The 22,667-nt window shown below is 38.7% G+C and overlaps 1 protein-coding gene across 5 annotated transcripts in view; it reads left to right on the top strand.

The window, feature by feature from the left end:
• Positions 1-22,667, top strand: part of LOC102396589 (interferon-induced very large GTPase 1) — a 190,141-nt gene that overhangs the window by 149,422 nt on the left and 18,052 nt on the right. For 2 of the 5 annotated variants that reach the window (XM_045162931.1, XM_045162932.1), the window contains exon 4: positions 11,420-11,489. The exons of 2 other annotated variants lie outside the window; for them this stretch is intronic. The gene's annotated coding sequence lies outside the window, so the exon portion shown is untranslated. Of the gene's footprint in view, positions 1-11,419; positions 11,490-13,864; positions 13,892-22,667 lie in introns of those variants that run through there. One more of the 5 variants, XR_006640094.1, reaches the window with a different exon arrangement.

Genomic DNA, 22,667 nt, shown 5'->3' with positions numbered 1-22,667 from the left:
GGGAGGTGGGTCATAGAGGATCCTGCTGTGATGTATGTCAGAGAGTGTTTTGCCTATGTTCTCCTCTAGGAGTTTTATAGTTTCTGGTCTTACGTTTAGATCTTTAATCCATTTTGAGTTTATTTTTGTGTATGGTGTTAGAAAGTGTTCTAGTTTCATTCTTTTACAAGTGGTTGACCAGTTTTCCCAGCACCACTTGTTAAAGAGATTGTCTTTAATCCATTGTATATTCTTGCCTCCTTTGTCGAAGATAAGGTGTCCATATGTGCGTGGATTTATCTCTGGGCTTTCTATTTTGTTCCATTGATCTATATTTCTGTCTTTGTGCCAGTACCATACTGTCTTGATAACTGTGGTTTTGTAGTAGAGCCTGAAGTCAGGTAGGTTGATTCCTCCAGTTCCATTCTTCTTTCTCAAGATCGCTTTGGCTATTCGAGGTTTTTTGTTTTTCCATACAAATTGTGAAATTATTTGTTCTAGCTCTGTGAAGAATGCTGTTGGTAGCTTGATAGGGATTGCATTGAATCTATAGATTGCTTTGGGTAGTATACTCATTTTCACTACGTTGATTCTTCCAATCCATGAACATGGTATATTTCTCCATCTGTTAGTGTCCTCTTTGATTTCTTTCACCAGTGTTTTATAGTTTTCTATATATAGGTCTTTAGATTCTTTAGGTAGATATACTCCTAAGTATTTTATTCTTTCCGTTGCAATGGTGAATGGAATTGTTTCCTTAATTTCTCTTTCTGTTTTCTCATTATTAGTGTATAGGAATGCAAGGGATTTCTGTGTGTTGATTTTATATCCTGCAACTTTACTATAGTCATTGATTAGTTCTAGTAATTTTCTGGTGGAGTCTTTAGGGTTTTCTATGTAGAGGATCATGTCATCTGCAAACAGTGAGAGCTTTACTTCTTCTTTTCCAATTTGGATTCCTTTTATTTCTTTTTCTGTTCTGATTGCTGTGGCCAAAACTTCCAAAACTATGTTGAATAGTAATGGTGAAAGTGGGCACCCTTGTCTTGTTCCTGACTTTAGAGGAAATGCTTTCAATTTTTCACCATTGAGGATAATGTTTGCTGTGGGTTTGTCATATATAGCTTTGATTATGTTGAGGTATGTTCCTTCTATTCCTGCTTTCTGGAGAGTTTTGATCATAAATGGATGTTGAATTTTGTCAAAGGCTTTCTCTGCATCTATTGAGATAATCATATGGTTTTTCTTTTTCAATTTGTTAATGTGGTGTATTACATTGATTGATTTGCGGATATTGAAGAATCCTTGCATCCCTGGGATAAAGCCCACTTGGTCATGGTGTATGATCTTTTTAATGTGTTGTTGGATTCTGATTGCTAGAATTTTGTTAAGGATTTTTGCATCTATGTTCATCAGTGATATTGGCCTGTAGTTTTCTTTTTTTGTGGGATCTTTGTCAGGTTTTGGTATTAGGGTGATGGTGGCCTCATAGAATGAGTTTGGAAGTTTACCATCCTCTGCAATTTTCTGGAAGAGTTTGAGCAGGATAGGTGTTAGCTCTTCTCTAAATTTTTGGTAGAATTCAGCTGTGAAGCCGTCTGGACCTGGGCTTTTGTTTGCTGGAAGATTTTTGATTATAGTTTCAATTTCCGTGCTTGTGATGGGTCTGTTAAGATTTTCTATTTCTTCCTGATCGAGTTTTAGAAAGTTGTACTTTTCTAAGAATTTGTCCATTTCTTCCTCGTTGTCCATTTTATTGGCATATAATTGTTGATAGTAGTCTCTTATGATCCTTTGTATTTCTGTGTTGTCTGTTGTGATCTCTCCATTTTCATTTCTAATTTTATTGATTTGATTTTTCTCCCTTTGTTTCTTGATGAGTCTGGCTAATGGTTTGTCAATTTTATTTATCCTTTCAAAGAACCAGCTTTTGGTTTTGTTGATTTTTGCTATGGTCTCTTTTGTTTCTTTTGCATTTATTTCTGCTCTAATTTTTAAGATTTCTTTCCTTCTACTAACCCTGGGGTTCTTCATTTCTTCCTTTTCTAGTTGCTTTAGCTGTAGAGTTAGGTTATTTATTTGACTTTTTTCTTGTTTCTTGAGGTGTGCCTGTATTGCTATGAACTTTCCCCTTAGGACTGCTTTTACCGTGTCCCACAGGTTTTGGGTTGTTGTGTTTTCATTTTCATTCGTTTCTATGCAAATTTTGATTTCTTTTTTGATTTCTTCTGTGATTTGTTGGTTATTCAGCAGCGTGTTGTTCAGCCTCCATATGTTGGATTTTTTAATAGTTTTTCTCCTGTAATTGAGATCTAATCTTACTGCATTGTGGTCAGAAAAGATGCTTGGAATGATTTCTATTTTTTTGAATTTACCAAGGCTAGCTTTATGGCCCAGGATGTGATCTATCCTGGAGAAGGTTCCATGTGCGCTTGAGAAGAAGGTGAAATTCATTGTTTTGGGATGAAATGTCCTATAGATATCAATTAGGTCTAACTGGTCTATTGTATCATTTAAAGTTTGTGTTTCCTTGTTAATTTTCTGTTTAGTTGATCTATCCATAGGTGTGAGTGGGGTATTAAAGTCTCCCACTATTTTTGTGTTATTGTTAATTTCTTCTTTCATACTTGTTAGCATTTGTCTTACATACTGCGGTGCTCCCGTGTTGGGTGCATATATATTTATAATTGTTATATCTTCTTCTTGGATTGATCCTTTGATCATTATGTAGTGACCATCTTTGTCTCTTTTCACAGTCTTTGTTTTAAAGTCTATTTTATCTGATATGAGTATTGCTACTCCTGCTTTCTTTTGGTCCCTATTTGCATGGAAAATCTTTTTCCAGCCCTTCACTTTCAGTCTGTATGTGTCCCCTGTTTTGAGGTGGGTCTCTTGTAGACAACATATGCAGGGGTCTTGTTTTTGTATCCATTCAGCCAGTCTTTGTCTTTTGGTTGGGGCATTCAACCCATTTACGTTTAAGGTAATTACTGATAAGTATGACCCCGTTGCCATTTACTTTATTGTTTTGGGTTCGAATTTATACACCATTTTTGTGTTTCCTGTCTAGAGAATATCCTTTAGTATTTGTTGGAGAGCTGGTTTGGTGGTGCAGAATTCTCTCAGCTTTTGCTTGTCTGAAAAGCTTTTGATTTCTCCTTCATACTTGAATGAGATCCTTGCTGGGTACAATAATCTGGGCTGTAGGTTATTTTCTTTCATCATTTTAAGTATGTCTTGCCATTCCCTCCTGGCTTGAAGAGTTTCTATTGAAAGATCAGCTGTTATCCTTATGGGAATTCCCTTGTGTGTTATTTGTTGTTTTTCCCTTGCTGCTTTTAATATTTGTTCTTTGTGTTTGATCTTTGTTAATTTGATTACTATGTGTCTTGGGATGTTTCGCCTTGGGTTTATCCTGTTTGGGACTCTCTGGGTTTCTTGGACTTGGGTGATTATTTCCTTCCCCATTTTAGGGAAGTTTTCAACTATTATCTCCTCAAGTATTTTCTCATGGTCTTTCTTTTTGTCTTCTTCTTCTGGGACCCCTATGATTCGAATGTTGTAGCGTTTAATATTGTCCTGGAGGTCTCTGAGATTGTCCTCATTTCTTTTAATTCGTTTTTCTTTTATCCTCTCTGATTCATTTATTTCTACCATTCTATCTTCTAATTCACTAATCCTATCTTCTGCCTCTGTTATTCTACTATTTGTTGCCTCCAGAGTGTTTTTAATTTCACTTATTGCATTATTCATTATATATTGACTCTTTTTTATTTCTTCTAGGTCCTTGTTAAACCTTTCTTGCATCTTCTCAATCCTTGCCTCCAGGCTATTTATCTGTGATTCCATTTTAATTTCAAGATTTTGGATCAATTTCACTATCATTATTCGGAATTCTTTATCAGGTAGATTCCCTATCTCTTCCTCTTTTGTTTGGTTTGGTGGGCATTTATCCTGTTCCTTTATCTGCTGGCTATTCCTCTGTCTCTTCATCTTGTTTAAATTGCTGAGTTTGGGGTGTCCTTTCTGTATTCTGGCAGTTTGTGGAGTTCTCTTTATTGTGGCGTTTCCTCTCTGTGTGTGGGTTTGTACAGGTGGCTTGTCAAGGTTTCCTGGTTAGGGAAGCTTGTGTCGATGTTCTGGTGGATCGAGCTGTATTTCTTCTCTCTGGAGTGTAATGAAATGTCCAGTAATGAGTTATGAGATGTCTATGGTTTTGGGGTGACTTTGGGCAGCCTGTATCTTGAAGCTCAGGGCTGTGTTCCTTTGTTGCTGGAGAATTTGCTTGTTATGTCTTTCCCTGGAACTTGTTGGCCCTTGTGTGGTGCTTGGTTTCAGTGTCGGTATGGAGGCGTTTGATGAGCTCCTGTCAATTAATGTTCCTTGGAGTCAGGAGTTCCCTGGAGTCAGGGATTGGACTTAAGCCTCCTACTTCCAGTTATCGGTCTTATTTTTACAGTAGTTTCAAAACTTCTCCTTCTATACAGCACCACTGATAAAACATCTACGTTAAAGATGAAAAGTTTCTCTACTGTGAGGGTCACTCAGAGAGGTTCACAGCGTTACATGGAGAAGAGAAGAGGGAGGAGGGAGTTAGAGGTGACCCAAATGAGATGGGGTGGAATCAATAGTGGAGAGAGTGGGCTAGCCAGTAGTCACTTCCTTATGTGCACTCCACAACTGGACCACTCAGAGATGTTCACGGAGTTATACAGGGAAGAGAAGAAGGAGGCAGGAGACAGAGGTGGCCAGAAGGATAAAAGGGGGAAATGAAAAGGAGGGAGACAGATCCAGCCAGTAATCAGTTCCTTAAGTGTTCTCCACCGTCTGGAACACACAGAAATTCACAGAGTTGGGTAGAGTAGAGAGGGGTTAGGGAGGAGATACAGGTGACCTGGTGGAGAAAATGGAGAGTCCAAAGGGAGAGAGAGCAGTCAAGCCAGTAATCTCGTACACTAGTGAAAAATGGGTCCTGAAGATTGGGTTCTTAAAGGTACAAAATTGGTAACAAATACATAAAAACAAAAATTAGAAATCTAGAGTAGAGTTTGGAATTTCAAAAATGCAATGTTAATGAAAAGGAGAAGGAAAAGAAAGAGAGAAAAAACGAACAAAGAAAAACAAACAAGGTCGTGAAAGTAATAAAGAAACTACAGGTACAAAATTGATAACTAATACCAAACAGCAAAAATTAAAAATCTAGAGTAGAGTTTGGAATTTCAAAAATACAACGTTAAAAAAAAAAAAAAAAGAAGAAGAAGAAAAATAAAGAGAGAAAACAAACAAACCAACAAAAACAATGTCGCAAAAATTATAAAGAAAAGACAGGTACAAAATTGATATCAAATACCAAAAAGCATAAATTAAAAATCTTGAGTAGAGTTTGGAATTGCAGATATACGATGTTATATAAAAGAAGAAGAGAAAGAAACAGAGGAAAAAAAAAGTCACAGCAATTATGAAAAAAACTATAGGTACAAAATTGATAACATATATCAAAAGGCTAAAATTAAAAATCTAGAGTAGAGTTTGGAATTTCAAAAATACAATGTTAAAGAAAAGAAGAAAAAGAAAAAAGAAAAAAAAAAAAAAACCACGGTCAAAAAATTATAAAATATATATATGAAGTTTGCTGAAGAAGAAAAAAAAAAAAAATAGGGTCTTTTTTTTTTTTTTTTTTGCAAAGTAATAGTTATAAAAGTGAAAATTAAAGGACAATAGAGGACTTAAAAAAATTTTTTTTTAATTAAAAAAAAAAAGAAAGAAAGAAAGATTGATCATAAAAATAGTAAAAATATATCTAGGTCTTTCTCTGGTTTTGTTGTGAGTATTGTGGGTTCAGTTCATTTTTGGCAGTTCCTTAGTCCGACTTATATTTCTCAAGATCTATAGGCCCCTTCCTATGTAATCCGTAGTAACTACAGGGTTTTAATCTATGGCCTGTAGCTTCCAAGGCGTTTCCCTCTGTTATAGCTTCTTCTGTTTGCTGGTCTCTTCAGTGTCTGGTTCCCGCCCTGACACAAAGGGGATGGTTGAGGACACTATTTTTTTTTTTTTTTTTTTTTTAATTTAGGCTCACTTGTTCAGCCGCGCTGTGGGGAGGGAGGGAGGGATGCTGCAAACAGATAACACTGGCGTGTGCTCGCAGTGCCTCAGCCACACTGGGTCTGCCCCCGCTCACGGCGCGTGTAGCCTCCCTGCCCACACTGCTTGGGCTCTAGGTTGTTCCGCCAGGAACAATCAGAGGCCGGCCCTGGGCTGAGCTCCCAGGTCCAAGCCGCTCAGGTTCAGGCACTCGGGTAGTCCTCAGAGGCGCAGACTCGGTTGGGCCTGCGTTTTGTGTTCTTCCCAGGTCGAGCAGCTCAGGTGATGAGGTGTTTGGCGGGCGCCAATGCTGCGACTTATCGCCTCCCCGCCACTCAGTTATCTGGGTGTAAAACCGGCGCACCTTCTCAGGCAGATGTTGACCGTCCAGACCCCCAAGAAGTTTTAGTTAGCAAAGAAGCCTGCTTACAGTTTTATAGATAGTGTCTCTCTGGGGCTGCGATTGCCCCCTTCCGGCTCTGGCTGCCTGTCACCGGAGGGGGAAGGTCTGCAGCCGGCTATCTCTGTTCAGTCCTTTGTTCTGTGCGCGGGCCTGGCGGTGTCTTAGGTTAGGGCTGGCTTTTCGCGTGGTAGATATCCCACAGTCTGGTTTGCTAGCCCAAATTATTTCGCTCAGATAGCGCTCAGGACATTCGGCCCGATTCTTACTCTAGGGGACACAGCCCGTGCCGCACTTCCCTGCCCAGCCCCGGCTTGCTAATGCCGTGTGCAGGCGTCTGCGCTGCTTCTCCGCTGGGGGAGTTACCGTAGGGCTCACAATCCGCGATTTTTAATTGTTTATTTTTTTTTTTCCCCTCCCTTTTATGTTGCCCTCTGTGCTTCCAAAGCTCGGCACAGATTCGGCAGTGAGAGGGTTTCCTGGTGTTTGGAAACTTCTCTCTTTTTAAGACTCCCTTCCCGGGACGGAACTCCGTCCCTCCCTCTTTTGTCTCTTTTTTTGTCTTTTATATTTTTTCCTACCTCCTTTCGAAGAGTTGGGCTGCTTTTCTGGGTGCCTGATGTCCTCTGCCGGCATTCAGAAGTTGTTTTGTGGAATTTACTCGACGTTTAAATGCTCTTTTGATGAATTTGTGGGGGAGAAAGTGTTCTCCCCGTCCTACTCCTCCGCCATCTTGGCTCCTCCCTCTGGAATTTTTAAAGTTTTTATTGAAGTATAGTTGCTTCATAATATTGTGTTAGTTGCTACTGTGCAGTAAAGTGAATCAGCTATACAAATACATATATCCTCTCTTTTTTGGATTTCCTTCCCATTTAGGTTACCACAGAGCACTGAGTACAGTTTCCTGAGCTATACAGTAGGCTCTCATTTGTTATCTATTTTATACATAGTATGTATATGCCAGTCCCAACCTCCCAATTCATCCCATCCTCCTTTCCCCCTTGATACCTATCTATGTATTTGTTCTCTACATCTGTGTCACTATTTCTGCTTTATAAATAAGATCATCTATGGCAATTCTTTCTAATTCCACATATATACATTAATATATGATATTTTTCTTTTTTTGACTTAATTCACTCTGTATAAAAGTCTCTAGGTCCATCCACATCTCTACAAATGACCCAATTTCATTCCTTTATATGACTGAATAATATTCCATTGTATATATGTACCACTTCTTCTTTACCCATTTCTCTGTTGATGGACATTTAGGTTGTTTCCATATCCTGGTTATTGTAAATGGTGCTGCAGTGAACACAGGGGTGTGTGTGTCTTTTTGAAATATGGTTTTCTATGGGTAACTGCACAGTAGTGGATTGCTGGGTCACATTTTAGTTCTATTTTTAGTTTTTTAAGGAATATTTATACTGTTCTCCCAGAGAAGGCAATGGCACCCCACTCCAGTACTCTTGCCTGGAAAATCCCATGGACAGAGAAGCCTGGAAGGCTGCAATCCGTGGGGTCGCTAAGAGCTGGACAAGACTGAGAGACTTCACTTTCACTTTTCACTTTCTCTCATGCATTGGAGAAGGAAATGGCAACCCACTCCAGTGTTCTTGCCTGGAGAATCTCAGGGACGGTGGAGCCTGATGGGCTGCCGTCTATGGGGTCACACAGAGTCGGACATGACTGAAGCGACTTAGCAGCAGCAGCAGCAGCAGCATACTGTTCTCCTTATGACTGTATCAATTTACAATCCCACCAACAGTGCAAGGGGTTTCCCTTTTCTCCATACCCTCTCAAGCATTCATTGCTTATATGAACTAGCTAGAATTTTCATTATAACTGTTTTTCATTTTTGTCTTATACAATAAAAATCATTTACACTAGTAGCTTTACTTTTTCCTTTACTAATTTGGTTGACAGATAATCTTAGGATCCAAATCATATTCCTTAAGAATATTGAAAATAGTGCTGTAATACCATGTAGCAATACCAGGCTGCTACTGGGAACTCTGACATCCGTCTGCCTTTATTAATAACATATCTGTAAATAACCAAGACTGTTCATTTGCTTAATATTCAAACTCCTTACTGTCTATTCTACGAATAGGAGAGTATTTCCAGGATCTAGGAAACAGAGTTGTGTCTGTTGTTGTTAACTTCATACAACATTTGATCTAAATTTTCATTATGGACAATCAGGCCTACTACAGCTCTGGGAAATAGTCTATTTTTTTTCTTTGATAATTTCTGAAATTATCAGAAATTTCATGTAATTTTTCTGACCATATTAGTCACATGTCAGCGGCATTTTGAATCTAGCCTACCTGTCTCCTTAAAAAGCTTTATAGCTCTGCACAGGCCTTTCCATTTCTTTATCCTTTGAAGTTAAAGTCTTAAAAAATTTAACTCACTTGAACATTCTAGCACAGAAGTTGAATTTTCATGTGTATTCACACAAATAGTGAGAAAGAAAGAGTACTTCAACTGGAAACTAAGAAGTAAAGAGAGTCAAATGATACATCATCATGTTCAGGCCAACAGAAATGGCAAATTTATTTTTTACACTCCCAACTTTTCTCCACTAAAAACTGTTTTCCTAGAAGAGAGTTTTTTTTTTTTTTTAATGTGATTTACCACTTGGCAGCATTTGTAAAATGAAAGTTGAAGTGTTTATAAAAACCATAGTTCCTGAGCAATAAGGCAGACCCTCCATGTCAGATTCTCTGTGAGTGGGGCTGAGAATCCACATTTTTAAGATGTCCTCAGGTAATCGTTATGCAATATAAAGTCTGAGGACAACTACTTTGAAAGATTAATTCATGTTTTAAACTTTACATTAGTTTAAAACCAAGTCAAATTCAATCGGTCAGAAGAGTGCTGCTGCTGCTGCTGCTAGGTCGCTTTAGTCGTGTCCGACTCTGTGCGACTCCAGAGATGGCAGCCCACCAGGCTCCCCTGTCCCTGGGATTCTCCAGGCAAGAACACTGGAGTGGGTTGCCATTTCCTTCTCCAATGCATGAGAGTGAAAAGTGAAAGTGAAGTCGCAGAGTCACATCCAACTCTCAGCGACCCCATGGACTGCAGCCTATCAAGCTCCTCCATCCATGGATTCTCCAGGCAAAAGTACTGGAGTGGGGTGCCATTGCGTTCTCCATGTCTGAAGAGTGAGGACATTACAATCCTTAACACCTGCATTAATTTACTGCAATTTCTGCCTTTTTTGAATAGATTCCTGCCTTCTTTAAATCTATCTCAATATTTCGGCATGCAAATAGACCAAAACTATACACTTCCCTGGTGACTCAAACGGTAAAGAAACTGCCTGAAATGCAGGAGACCTGGGTTTGGAAGACTCCCTGGAGAAGGGAACAGCAACCCACTCCAGTATTCTTGCCTGGAGAATTCCATGGACAGAGGAGCCTGGCAGGCTACAGCCTATAGGTCACTAAGAGTAGGACAAAACTAAGAGATTAACATTTCATTTCATTTTCATGTGATAAGCAAGGTAGAGAAACCATTGATAAAATCTTTCTAGCCCCACGAAGAATGGGTAAATAATCTACCTCTAGCCCAAAAGTCCTGAACTGTAGGCAAAAGGAAAGCAGACAAGAACTAAAAGAATCTTTTCTTCTCTTCATCCTTCTTCCTATTACACATATCTCTACTTCTCTTTTATTGACACAACACCAGTGTCTGCGCTGAGGCACATAAAGCTACAAAGAATGACTCATTGACATTAGACTATCAGAACAAGTGCCTTATACACAAGTGCTTGAATATACACACTATTTTATATGTATTTTTCTTAGAGAATAAGTCAGTGTAAGACAAAACAGGATCTTCAACAATGATGTAGTCCTATGACTATTGCTATTACTAGATCCTTGCTAGAACTGACAAACTTGAGTTTTATGTGACTTCAAAGGATTTCTTCCCAAACACTCTAGTTGGAGGTGGAAAGGAGGGATCCTGGTATACAACTTAACTGTAAAACTGATTTACTCCTGAGGAAAATACTACTGTTTTCTGGACCTACATACACCTAGTAAAGGCCTCTGCATTCATCTTCAGCAGATATCATTTTATTAGGTTACAGTAGATACCAAGGATTCAGTCTTTAGCAAGAATTAAATATATGGATTGATTTCCACATTACTCTTTCTGTAGTCAATATAAAATCTTACTTTTACCATGCTGCTTGGTGGTCAAAGGTTGTGTCCATTGGGGTGTAAACCAATGTTCTCAAATCACAGGCCGATCATCTCCTAATGTGGGAATATATCCATAGTGTGCCAGTTCCCTTCAGGGAAGGTAATCTTGAAAAATATCTTCTGACACATTCAACTCCTACCCAACACTCAGCACAGTTACTCATGCAGAATGAAGAATGACAGGAGTCTGACAGTGTAACAGGACAGACAGACTCCCCAGCTTTCCAGTGTCACAACAATATCTGTCCAAATCTCAACTAGATCGTCCAGTGGAGAAAATCATTGAGAAGTCTACACTCCTCCCTATGTGCCTTTGTCTGTGCTCTCGAACTGACAGCTCTGAGAATTCTCGGTCAGTAGGCTTAGTCTTAAAGACTTAGAAGAAAAAAGCAGCAAGAGCTACTGTGCTGCATTTTTTGTTCTTTCCTATCCTATATGGAGGTCAATGACTATGGCATTTCAAATGCTGAAGAGGCCTTCTTTGGGTTACAATCTCCCACATCTCCTAAAGGAAAGCATCTCCCCATTTTGAGACAACAAGAAAATAAGAGAATTGCTAAAACATTAGCAGAAAAGACACACAGCATCTCCATTAACTTTCAATCTATACCAAAATGTTAAAAGTTATTTTCCATGTTGCAGCAATTTCCATATAGCTATTTCCTATTATTTCCTAATTGGAAATTGGAAATTTCCAAATTGCTATTTCCTAATATTGCCTATCATCTCATGGCAGAAGCTTCAGGAGATGGGAAGTCACTTCTGAAAGAAAACCTACAGGATCAGCGTTCCTGACTACAGTTGTGGTATGTAGTTTCTAGTTAAAGTAAAAATCAAACAAACAAAAAAGAATCTTGGCCTTAATTTAGACCCTTCAGTCTTGATCTTTCCTTTCATTCTCCTATGTATGTAAGCTTCCCAATCTTTATTGGACTTGACATATTATCATTAAACCTTATATTTATTCTCCCTGGAGTGGTGAGTCTGACATTCTACTTTCAGTCTTCATAGTCTCCAGGAGATTGGAACCTGCTTCTACCTTGGGGAGCTTCTCTTTTTCCTACATTTCCATTCTTGGTCCCATAGGATCCTCTAGTCCTTGGAATTTATTCATCCCATTCAAACAGCCTTTTGTCTTTTCATGATGCTTTCCCTGATACTCTTGCCACTTTTTAGGTTACTTTAGTTCATAGGCCAATCTTAACTGAATATCATCTCTTAAAATTTGCCTCTACCACCTGGAATAGGTATAGGCACCAAATGAATTCCATGTACAGAATAGCTCAGTTATAATCCTAAACCACCTAAACTCCAAGTCCCTTTGGTCAACTAAAAGGATATCTTGAAGGTTATATGTATCTCCATATAACAGCCATCTTACTTGTTTGGATGGCATACACTCCCCGGGCTATGCTACTCTCTTAATTCCTTTCTATACTCTACCTTGATGCACTGAAAAATTTCCTGAAACCTAATCTGCATATGTATTCCTTCCAAGTTCTCTGGTTTAAGTCTTAAAGTCTCCACTAACAGTTCCTCTCTCCAGATTTTCCTAAACTGTGAAGCATGCTCTTATAAGTCAGAGAATCTGATTCTCCTTTGGCTAGGTGGTGGCAAACTCCTTTAGAGCCTCATCCTCTTCAGTGGGATTTGCCTCATTGAGTCTCACATCCCTCTGGGCACTGAGACTGTGGTTCCAACAGAGACTTTAGAAAAATCGAAAGATGGGACATGTTAACATTTATTGAGCTCTTAGTATATGTCAAACACTGGACTGAGGACTTCACATACTTTACCTCTTGGCACGCAGGTGAGGGTAGCTCCATGATTCAAGGCCTACCTAATGACCTCCCTTTGCTGCTAAACAATAGAATGTAGCATAGATGAAGGAATTTTCAGATAAAATTAAGGACCCAAATCAATTGATTTTGCTTTAACCAAAAGGAAGATTATCCTGGATAGGCTCAACTTAATCAAGCAAAAGGCCTTAAAGAGAGACTCAGCCCTTCTTTAAAGATAATTTTCCCTCCTGCTGACTTACAAAAGTAAGCTATCATGTTAAAGGAAGGCCTATGGAAAAGATAATGTGGCCAGGAACTGTGAACAGTCCTAAAATCACAAGAAAATTAATTCTGTCAATATGTATAAGCTAAGAGCAGCTTTTCTAGTTGAAACTCTAGATGAAAAATACAGCTCAGTCAACACCTGGAGTGCTGCCTTATAAAACCACAAATATAGCACCCAGCTAAGTCATGCCAGACTCCTGACAGAAACTGGGATATATCTGTGTTTTGAGATGCTAAGTTTGTGGTAATCCATTATAAAACAATATAAAAATAAAACAGATTTTGATGCCTAGAAATGGTACCTAAAAACTTGGAAATAGCTTTGAAATCAGTCAAGTGAGCAGAGACGAGAAGAACTTTGAGAGAAAGCCTATATGTTTTCAACACACTGTTGGTAGAAATCTAATCTTTAAGTATGCCACAGTGAGAGTCAGAAGAAATTGAGGACCATGTTATTAGAGACAGAAGGAGGAAGATTCTTGTTACAAAGTGATAAAAAAAAACTTAGCAAAATTATATCCTGGAATTATGTTCAAGAAAATACTTAAAAGCTGGTTTTATACTTAGGGAGACTTCCAAGAAAAGTGTTAAAATGACTCTTGAATTCTTTTTTCTATTTATGATAATATATGAGAGGAGAATGATAAATTGAGTAAAAAACAGTTAAACAAAATGAAATCAAGACTTTACGATTTTGAAATTTCTCACCATCTGTAAGAATTAAAGAGATTCACAGTCTTAATCTCTGTTAAGTATGATTGTACAACTTTTCCCTAAAACTTCAGAAAGATTAAAAGGTGAAGGAATCAGGCACAAAAATAGGTCTTCCCATCATTTTAAGGATAAAGGTTTCTTATAAAACTAGAAATAAAACTACCATATGACCAACAATCCTACTAGAGGGCTATATATACCCTGAGAAAACTGTAATTGAAAGAGACACCCGTACCCCAATGTTCACGGCACCACTATTTATAATGGCTAGGACATGGAATTTGTATGCAGGTCAGAAGCAACAGTTAGAACTGGACATGGAACAACAGACTGGTTCCAAATAGGAAAAGGAGTACGTCAAGGCTGTATATTGTCACCCTGTTTGTTTAACTTATATGCAGAGTACATCATGAGAAACGCTGGACTGGAAGAAACACAAACTGGAATCAAGATTGCCGGGAGAAATATCAGTAACCTCAGATATGCAGATGACACCACCCTTATGGCAGAAAGTGAAGAGGAACTCAAAAGCCTCTTGATGAAAGTGCAAGTGGAGAGTGAAAAAGTTGGCTTAAAGCTCAACATTCAGAAAACGAAGATCATGGCATCCAGTCCCACGACTTCATGGGAAATAGATGGGGAAACAGTGGAAACAGTGTCAGACTTTATTTTTCTGGGCTCCAAAATCACTACAGATGGTGACTGCAGCCATGAAATTAAAAGACGCTTACTCCTTGGAAGGAAAGTTAACACCAACCTAGATAGCATATTGAAAAGCAGAGACATTACTTTGCCAACAAAGGTTCGTCTAGTCAAGGCTATGGTTTTTCCTGTGGTCATGTATGGATGTGAGAGTTGGACTGTGAAGAAGGCTGAGCGCCGAAGAATTGATGCTTTTGAACTGTGGTATTGGAGAAGACTCTTGAGAGTCCCTTGGATGGCAAGGAGATCCAACCAGTCCATTCTGAAGGAGATTAGCCCTGGGATTTCTTTGGAAGGAATGATGCTAAAGCTGAACCTCTAGTACTTTGGCCACCTCGTGCGAAGAGTTGACTCATTGGAAAAGACTCTGATGCTGGGAGGGATTGGGGGCAGGAGGAGAAGGGGACGACAGAGGATGAGATGGCTGGATGGCATCATCGACTTGATGGACATGAGTTTGAGTGGACTCCAGGAGTTGGTGATGGACAGAGAGGCCTGGCATGCTGCAGTCCATGGGGTTGCAGAGTCGGACACATCTGAACAACTGTCCTGAACTGAATGGAAACAGTGACACAGAGAACAGATTTGTGGACACAGTAGGGGAAGGAGACATTGAGATGAATTCAGAGAGTAACAGGGAAATACACATTACCATATGTAAAATAGATAGCCAGTGGGAATTTGCTATATGATGCAGGGAGCTCAACCCACTGCTCTGACAACCTAGAGGGGTGGGATGATAGGTTGGAGGGAGGTTCAAGAGGGAGGAGACATATGTATACTTGGCTGATTCATGTTGATATATGGCAGAAACCAACACAATACTGTAAAGCAATTATCCTCCAATTAATAATAATAATTAAATAAAAATCATTTTAACCACACCCTCCCCAAAAAAGAGGATAAGGGTTTGCCTCACAGATATCAACCAAACTAGAAGTCCTCTAGGGAGCTTAAGGTACGGTACTGTTTCCTACTATTTCAGCAGGAGGGCAAGGCTTAGAGGGTTTGTCTGGCAAAGATCTATAAATGTGGCTTTTGCCTAGGGGAGTAAATCCCACTGACATTTACAGAAGATCCACAAAGTTCTTGAGAAAATCTGTTCAGCAGAAACACTACTAAGCTGATGTTGGAAAGAGTGTCTGTTTATGTCTGTCAGATGTAGCTGGTTTAGAGTATTGTTCAATTTCCCTGTTTGCCACTGGTCTTCTATCTGTTTCTCCATATGGGAAGTACAGCATTGAAATCTCCAACTATTATTTTAGAACTGTATATTTCTGGTTTCTCTTCTCAATTTTTGCCTCCTATGTGTTAGAGTTCTGTTTTTAGGTTCCTAGGTTTATATCTTCCCGATGGGTTCACATTTTAATCAATATTTAGTGTTCCTCCTTGCCTCTTGTAACAATTTTTGACTGAGTCTATCTTATCTGATCTTAGCACTGATATCTCAGTTCTCTTTTAGTAACTATTTGCCTGGAATGTCCTTTCCATTCTTTTACTTTTGACCTATTTGTCTTGGATATGAAATGAGTCTTTTCTAGACAGCATATAATAGCATTTGCTTTTTAATGTATTTTGAGAATATTTACCTTCTAATAGAAGAGTTTAATCCATTTGTAAATACTGATAATTAAATATTTTTTCTTTGTCTTTCATATGTTTCATATCTTGTTTTTTCCTCAATGTCACCATTAACTGCATTATTTTGCGTTTGTATTTTTGTAGTGTATGATTTTGATTCCTAATTTATTTTTCTGTATATTTAAATTTATTTTAGCATTGGTTGTGCTAGAGCTTACAATTAACCTCACAAACATGTAACAATCTATTTTGAATTAATATCATATGAACTTCCATAGGTATGTAAAAATTCTGATTATACATTTCTCCATCCCTCCCCCCTTTATGTTACTGTGTCACAAATTACATCTTTCTACTTTGTGTGCCCATTTAACACAGGCTTATCATTATCATTTTATGATTTGTCTTTTTGATCAAACTGGGAAAGAAAAAGGAGTCACAAATGAAAAATAAACTAATACTGGCTTATATATTCCTTCACCTGTGTTATTTCTTCCTGTGGCTTCAAGCTTACTGTCTGGTGTCCTTCCATTTCCACCTGAAGGACTCTTTTTAGCATTTCCTATAGGACACATGTAGCGTCACCAACTCAATGAACATGAATTTGAGCAAACTCCAGGAGATAGTGAAGGACATGGAAACCTGACAAGCCACAGTCCACAGGATCACAAACAGTTGGACACAACTCAGCGACTGAACAAACAGCACACATCTACTAGTGATGAATTCCCTCAGCATTTGTTAATCTGGGAATGTCTTAACGTCTCCTTTATTTTTGAATGATAGTTTTGCCAGGTATAGAGTTATTGGCTTTTTCTTTCTTTAAGTGCTTTAAATATGTCATCGTGCTGCCTTCTGGCCTCCATGGTTTCTGCTAAGATGTCCAGTCTTTTTCTTAATGAGTCTCCCTTAAATAGGACATACAGTTCTCTTTTGCTGCTTTCAAGGTTCTTCCTTTGACTTTTAAAAGTTGTATTAGAACATGTCTCAGGGTGGATCTCTTGTGTTTTTCCTTTCTAAAGTTCACTGAGCTTCTTGAATGTGTAGATTCATGTATTTAATCAAAGTATGACTTGTTGGTCATAGTTTCTTCAAAATTCTTTTACATCCCTTTCTCTCTCTTCTCTCCTTATGGAACTTCCATTATTTGATGTTCTATTATTGATGGTGTCTCACAGATCTCATAGGCTCTCTTCATTTTTGCTCATTCCCTTGTCTTTATGTTCCTCAGACTGGGTAATTTTAAATGACTTGTTTTCAAGTTTTCTGATTTTCAACTCTGACTGTTCAAAGCTGATGTTGAAATTCTTAGTGAATTCATTTCTGATATTGTAATTTTTAACTTAGAATTAGTTTGGTCCCTTTTTATAATCTGCATCTCTTTAGAAGTGTACACTGTTTGAGGAATATCATTCTCCTGGAGTTATACAATTTTGTCCATCATTTCCTTTACTATTTTGAGTATATTTAAGGCAGTTGAATTAAAGGCCTTGCTGAGTAACTTCTATGACTTGATTCCTCATAGATAGCTCCTATTAATTTTTCTGTGACTGGGTCATATTTTCTTGTTTCTTTGCAAGTTTTAATTTTTTGTGGAAAACTGGACACTTTGAATTTTATAAGATAACTCTTGAAATCATAACCTTTCTCATGCTCAGGGCTTGTTTTGTTTGGTTCCTATGGGTTTCGTTATGTGTCTAGCACTTTTCTACCTTTTTCTGTAAAAATGTTAATGGTATGCGCTCTCAAAAATGTGTCCTTTATCTTATACCAGTTTATGCGTTTTTTGAGATTTTTTTGCCTGGAGACAAAACAAAAACATACCCAAACAATCCACAGCAAGAAAAAAACATCTCTCTCTGCATACTGGCTCAGTATTTAGCATGCCTTCAATGCTTTGTTGTTCAGTCACTCAGTCATATCCAACTCTTTGCGACCCCATGGACTGCAGCACACCAGGCTTTCCTGTCCATCACCATCTCCCAGAGCTTGCCTAACCTCATGTCCATTGAGTCAGTGGTGCCATCCAACCATCTCACCCTCTGTCGTCCCCTTCTCTTCCTGCCTTCAATCTTTCCCAGAATCAGGGTCTTTTCTAATGAGTCAGCTCTTTGCATTAGATGGCCCAAGTATTGGAGCTTCAGCTTCAGCATCAGTCCTTCTAATAAATGTTCAGGACTGATTTCCTGTAGGATTGTCTGGTTTGATCTCCTTGCAGTCCAAGGGACTCTCAAGAGTCTTCTCCAACACCACAGTTCAAAAGCATTCATTCTTTGGATTCCATCCTACTTTATGGTCCGCCACTCACATCCATTCTTTGGCATTACCTTTCTTTGGGATTTGAATGAAAACTGACTTTTTCCAGTCCTGTGGCCACTGCTGCGTTTTCCAAATTTGCAGGCACATAGAGTGCAGCACTTTCACAATATCATCTTTCAGGATTTGAAATAGCTCAACTGGAATTCCATCACCTCCACTAGCTTTGTTCATAGTGATGCTTTCTAAGGCCCACTTGACTTCACATTCCAGGATGTCTGGCTCTAGGCCAGTGATCACACCATCGTGATTATCTGGGTCGTGAAGCTCTTTTTTGTACAGTTCTTCTGTGTATTCTTGCCACCTCTTCTTAATATCTTCTGCTTCTGTTAGGTCCATATCATTTCTGTCCTTTATTGGGCCCATCTTGACTCCAGCTTGTGCTTCATCCAGCCCAGCATTTTGTATGATGTACTCTGCATAGAAGTTAAATAAGTAAGGTGACAGTATACAGCCTTGACATACTCCTTTTCCAATTTGGAACCAGTCCATTATTTTATGACCAGTGCTAACTGTTGCTTCTTGACCTGCATATAAGTTTCTCAGGAGACAGGTAAGATGGTCTGGTATTCCCATCACTTTAAGAGTTTTCCACAGTTTGTTGCAATTCACATAATGGATTTAGTATAGTCAGTGAAGCAGAAGTAGCTATTTTTCTGGAATTCTCTGGCTTTTTCTATGATCCAACGGATCTTGGCAATTTCATCTCTGCTTCCTGTGCCTTTTCTAAATCCTTCAATGCTTAACCAGGGCCTTTATACTTCTGCCTTAGCCTTTAGTTTCTGCTTCTCTTGAACCTAAAGATCATTTAGAGGTATAAATCCTACACACAGGGAACTTTTTACTGTTCCACTTCCCCACAAAATATCTCTTCTCAGTCTTTCTTATCAAGTTTTCAACATGTCTATTGTTTACCTCAACCTAAACATCTTCCCCCAGATAGGAGGGGTTGTCTATTTACCTTTCTTGTTTGCAAGGAATGCCCTCCACTTGGCTCCATTCTGATGGAGCTCTGTGCTGCACAAAAGAAAAACCAAACTGCCTTTCTTCAGTCTTTCAGCTAACCCCCAGAATGCTCCAAGTAGACAAACACAATCTTTGAGATCAGGGTCTGCTCTTCTCTCTTTGAAAGCAGGGAGAAACCTCTCACAATGAGAATGGGGCCTGTATCTTCAGGACTCTCTCAAGTAGGGGTGGAAGCTGGCCCAAAGGCAAGTAAAAGTGCCACAACACTCCCCTCCCATTTGTAAGTTGCCTTTTTCTAGATCAGCACACATAAACCTTCAATTGTTTCCCAGATTTTCAACAAAGTCGATTCTTATCTTTTTTCCTCATTTATTGTTTCAGTAGAAGGATGGACCCCTGGAGTTACTTATCCCTTTATATTTGAAGATGTGCTCCCATGTAATTTACTTTTCATAATGGTTGTGCTTAATAACTGTCTTACAAAATCTTGAACATTTAACAATTTTCTCATGAGACAGTATAGGCTGGTTCCAGGATACCATAAAATATGGTCACTGAAGGCATAACAGATGTTTACAGAGGTTTCTGAGAAGGCACTAAGAGGGAATCTATAAGAAAAGTTTCCCAAATCAGTCAAGAATTGAAGGCCTATGACTGAGATTTTATTCCTCCCTGAAAATGTTCTTGTATGCTCTTCTAACCATTTTATCACTTATTCTTGTCCCCTACACATACCACACTTCTAATCTCAATGAGACTTTCTCACAACACAGACCCTTACTTGCTCTAGCTCTCAGTTGTCAGAACTGCTGAAGATTTTAGGCTGCTTTCAGCAGGCAAAGTAATAAAATATTGCAGTATCATAAGATAATATTCTCAATCAAGCCTTTGTAGAAGAAAATGTATGAACCAAAATTTCATAGGCTGTGTTATTATTTTAAACATTATAGTTATAACTAGGATCATAGGATATAAAAACCATACTGAAATGTTTATTTCCAAACTAAACTTCTTTTGCAAGAATGAAGTTGAGACAGAATCTATACTACATGGCAATATTTCCTTATGTGGAAAAGTTTTCTATCCTTGCCAAGGCACTGTTGAATTAAAAGAAAAGAAAAGAAAAACTATTGTTTCTGGAAAATGAGAGAAAGAGAAATAAAATTGAAAGCATTTCTACAACAGTGGGTAGAAGCAAAGCAGGGCCTCACTTTGACAGCTGGGTAATGAATGGGGCTCATATGTGTGATGTTCCACCCAGGGGCACTCACACACAGACACATACAAGATAAGCCACCTTATAATCAGTAGTCCTCTTCTTATTATAATACTATATTTATTATAACATTGTAATAACATTATAATTAATATTATATGGTTATATATCTATTATATTATATCAATTTATGTATGAATTATCTGTCTCCTCACTCTGGGTGAGCAAGGGCATTTCTGTCTTCTTCAGCGAGCAATCTATAGAAACTAGAACATTACTGGCAAAAGACCAGTATTGGTAGACGCTGAAATAAATGTAGGGCATCCTTAGTTTGGGCTTCCCTGCTGGTTCAGATGGTAAAGAATCTGCCTGCAATGTGGGAGACCGGGGTTCAATCGCTGGGTTGGGAAGATTCCCTGGAGGAGGGCATGGTAACCCTCCTCCAGTATTCTTGCCTAGAGAATCCCCATGGACAAAGGAGCCTGGTGGGCTACAGTCCATGGCTTCACAAAGAGTTGGGAGTGACTAAGCCCATTCATGTTTGATGATTCAAAGAGTAAAGAATAGCCTACAGTGTAGGAAACCCAGATTCGATCCCTCAGTTGGGAAGATCCCCTGGATAGGAAATGGCTACCCACTGGAGAACTGCCTGGAGAATTTCATGGACAGAGGAGCCTGAGGGACTATAATCCATGGGGTCACAGAGAGTCAGACATGAATAAGTGACTAAGCACAGCACACATACTTACTAAGATACTTACAGCACAGGCATACTTACTAAGATAATGTTTCAAGTTTTTGGAAATATTATAGTGAAAGGAATAAAGAGACTGAGAACTTAAAGAGGAGACAAACTCCAATTTGTATTTATTTAGAATAGGAATGCCTGAGCATGTCTGGGAGCTAATATGAAACAATCAGGGGAACAAGACAGATGCAAAGTAAGAAATAAAGGATAAGTGAGAGGGTAAGGCTCAAAGAAGGTGGATGAACCTTATGCATTCTCTGGAGAAGGGAATGGCAAGCCACCTCAGTATTCTTGCTTTGAGAACCCCATGAACAGTATGAATAAACAAAAGATATGACACTGAAAGACAAACTCCTCAGGTCAGTAGGTGCCCAATAGGCTATTGGAGAAGAATGGAGAACTAACTACAGAAAGAATGAAGAGACGGAGCCAAAGCGAAAACAACTCCCATTCATGGATGTGACTGGTAATGGAAGTAAAGTCTGATGCTGTAAAGAGCAATATTGCATAGGAACCTGGAATCTTAGGTCCATGAATCAAGGTAAATTAGAAGTGGTCAAGCAGCAGATGGCAAGAGTGAACATCAACATTTTAGGAATCAGTGAACTAAAATGGAATGGAATGCATGAATTTAATTCAGATGACCATTCTTCCTCTATTGTGGGCAAGAATCCCTTAGAAGAAATGGAGTCGCTCTCATAGTCAACAAGAGTCCAAAATGCAGTACTTGGGGGAAATCTCAAAAATGACAGAATGATCTCTGTTCTTTTCCAAGGCAAACTATTCAATATCACAGTAATACAAGTCTATGCCCCAACCAGTAATGCTGAAGAAGCTGAAACTGAACAGTTCTGTGAAGACCTACAAGACCTTCTAGAACTAACACCCAAAAAAAGATGTCTTTTTCATGTTAGGGGACTGGAATACAAAAGTAGGAAGTCAAGAGATACCTGGAGTAACAGACAAATTTGGCCTTGGAGAACAAAATGAAGCAGGCCAAAGGCAAATAGAGTTTTGCCAAGAAAATGCACTGGTCATAGCAAACACCCTCTCCCAACAATACAAGAGAAGACTCTACACATCAGCATTACCAGATGGTCAATACCAAATCAGGTTGATTATATTCCTTGAAGCCAAAGACGGAGAAACTCTATACAGTTAGCAAAAACAAAACTGGGACTTGACTGTGGCACACACCATGAACTCCTATTGCCAAATTCAGACTTAAATTGAAGAAAGCAGGGAAAACTACTAGACCATTCAGGTATAACCTAAGTCAACTCAGTGGAAGTGACAAATAGATTCAAGCGATTAAAACTGATAGAGTGTCTGAAGAACTATGGACGGAGGTTCATGACATTTTACAGGAGACAGGGATCAAGACCATCCCCCCCCAAAAAAAATGCAAAAAAAGCAAAATTGTTGTCAGAGGAGGCCTTCCAAATAGCTGAGGAAAGAAGAGAAGCTAAAGGTAAAGGAGAAAAGGAAAGATATACCCATTGGAATGCAGAGTTCCAAATAGCATGGAGAGATAAGAAAGCCTTCCTCAGTGATCAATACAAAGAAATAGAGGAAAACAATAGAATGGCAAAGACTAGAGATCTCTTCAAGAAGAGATACAAAAGGAACATTTCATGAAAAGATGGGCACAATAAAAGACAGAAATGGTATGGAC

This window comes from Bubalus bubalis, chromosome 16, assembly GCF_019923935.1.
Source record: "Bubalus bubalis isolate 160015118507 breed Murrah chromosome 16, NDDB_SH_1, whole genome shotgun sequence".
NCBI classification, from domain to species: Eukaryota; Metazoa; Chordata; class Mammalia; order Artiodactyla; family Bovidae; genus Bubalus; species Bubalus bubalis.
Note: the sequence above shows the minus strand (reverse complement) of the source record. Positions and strands in the feature narration are given on the sequence as shown.